The 2500-nt window shown below is 36.9% G+C and overlaps 1 protein-coding gene across 1 annotated transcript in view; it reads right to left on the bottom strand.

Moving 5' to 3' along the window:
* Positions 1-642: 642 nt before the first annotated feature.
* The window catches only part of LOC119579430, a gene marked incomplete at its 5' end in the record, with an annotated part of 2885 nt that continues 1027 nt past the window's right edge, over positions 643-2500 (bottom strand). The window contains 1 exon segment of the mRNA XM_037927272.1: positions 643-2500. This exon segment is cut by the window's right edge and continues 1027 nt beyond it.

Here is a 2500-nt window from a genome sequence, read left to right as displayed (position 1 = left end):
GATTCGGATAAATGGACATAAGGGGATGAAGAAGAGAAGGAAAAGGAAAGAAAAAGAAAAGACCCTGCAAAATTGGTTGAGGCGAGGGCCGAGGTCCATGGTAAGGGTGATCCTGAAATTGGACCTCAGTCTCTGCCTCTTAAGACCCCTTACAGTCAACAACGAGCAAGAGATTGGGGGGCCAGTAATGGCAAATGCAAGGATAACTGGTCGTCTGAAAAGGGCTAACAAACCTTCATGACATATTTTGGAAGCTAGGAGCTTGTAGACTTCTACGGTACTAGTTTTCTATAAAAAAAAAAAAAAGAAAAAAAAAAAAAAAAATTATATATATATATATATATATATATATATATATATATATATATATATATATATATATATATATTATATATATATATATAATATATAATATATATATGTATATATATATATTATATATATATATATATATATTTTTTTTTTTTTTTTTTCTTTGCTGGAGCAAACATTTGAAACTGCAGCACCATTTGATTGAGCAGAAAGGATTCTTGTATCTCAGGGCCACAAATGTACTGTATATTTCTAGTTGCCCTGTAATTTCTTCAGATTATAAATACCAAAAGGCAAATAACTAATGTAAAGGAAAAGCCTTCAAAGAAATCAACTTTATCAGTTTATTGTATAAATACCCAATACAATATCATTTGCTAGAAATCCTTTGTTACTGAATACTCATGTGAAAATAAAATAAGGCATATATTAACCAACATAATAAACATAAGCAACCATTAAGGCAAGACAGAAACATGAATCTGTGCGAATTATGCATAACAATAACATTTTTGTCACTGCCATTTCATTTGCAAAATGCAATAAGCTGCCAAACAAAAATAAATGCTTATAAGTGTAACAGCAGACCCTACACAGGACATGGAAGGAAAATGTTTAGTGTACAAAAAGTTTGTTTATAATGAACATCAAAAATGTCTAAAATAAGTTGGGATGTCTACTGGTACATTGCGACCCCATATTCCAACTGGGTTTCCCAGCTATATGGTCCAACATGAACTGTACTACACTGCTGCTAAAATTTGCTAATAAAAGTATACACAAATATGTCAGAAATTTCCTTGCGATCAAGGTGGCTTTTGGCCAAGCAGAACCACCCATTTTGAGCTGCCAGGTGTGGGTGTCATGAGCTTTCTGGTGGGTGCAGACACCACCCATTTAGGGCAGCAGGATTAGGCCTTTGCACCTCTTCCTGTACATCCAACACTTTTACTCACGACTCCCGAAACAGACATAGGTACAGAGCTTAACGATGAGACAGTGAAACACAACCTCTCATAGCTGCTGCCCATGTCCTGCTGCTGCCTATTGCCACAATAACACAGTACTTCAATGTAACTTCAATGCAAATTCCCAATGTCAACAGTTACTTCTCTGAACTGGAGTGTGCATCACCTAAACTACTCCTGGAATGTGAGACAGCCTAAAGTGAGCTGCTCAGAGCTGCTCTGACTTTTGGGCATCAAAAGACATATTTTCTAATACTTTCAAATTTAGGCTAAACATAGTTTACCAAAAGACTGGCCAGATTATAATTTTGATAGCCCCTAAAGTCATAGCAGCCTGAGTTTGTCATATGGACTGTAGGGTACCCTAGCAGGGAAGGTTCCTGGGATCCGGGATCACACAGTCTGGCTAGTGTCATTTCAGCTACCAATAATCAACACTGGAAAAGTATGCAATATTGCACGTGCAAGTCTGATAAAAATTTCAATTGAGAAAAAAATAACATAAGTCAGAAAAAGGCTTACCATATAAAGCAGTTTTGAGACATGGGTTAAGTAATTTCTAAATTGATCACAATCAATCCATTCAGGATTAAGTGCCTTCTTAAGAACAAGTCTTGCTTTATTTATGACCATTCATCATACAAGATATATTACACAAGCACGACAGCACAGTAGCTACTTAAAAATCAGCCGACCCCGTGCACATTATAAAATGTTTGGAATTATAAAACCTATACGACTGTGTATCATACAAAGCAAAATTTCCTTAGTGAAAGGTTGAAGGAACTAGATCGTCTAGCTGCTTGTTCCTACCAGGGAGAAGTGTTTGGGAACCTGGAAGAAATTAGGGAGGTAGAAAGGTATTTGGAGAAGGTCTTGTTAAGGTTACACTGACCTTCTACAAAGCATCAGACTCCTAGGACCGGCAGGAGGCACGGCAATACAATAATATTAAACTATACTCAAGAAACAACCTATGCACTAAAATGTTATTAAATATGACCAAGAGTGGTGCGCTTGTGGAGAAAATATGTCACAAATAACATTATCTGCACCAAAGCCTCACATGCAATCCTCAACCCGTCCATCCATAATAATAACCTGGCACACGCAAGGCTGGTTCAGTTGCTGTGAACCAACACTTCTCACTTGTCAACATTTGTGCTGGCAAAGCTATCCTTGCCATATTCTAGCCTTCATGCTGTGCCACAAAGCAGCTT

Source organism: Penaeus monodon, chromosome 1 (genome assembly GCF_015228065.2).
Source record: "Penaeus monodon isolate SGIC_2016 chromosome 1, NSTDA_Pmon_1, whole genome shotgun sequence".
NCBI lineage: Eukaryota > Metazoa > Arthropoda > Malacostraca > Decapoda > Penaeidae > Penaeus > Penaeus monodon.
This window is presented reverse-complemented; position numbering and strand designations above follow the sequence as displayed.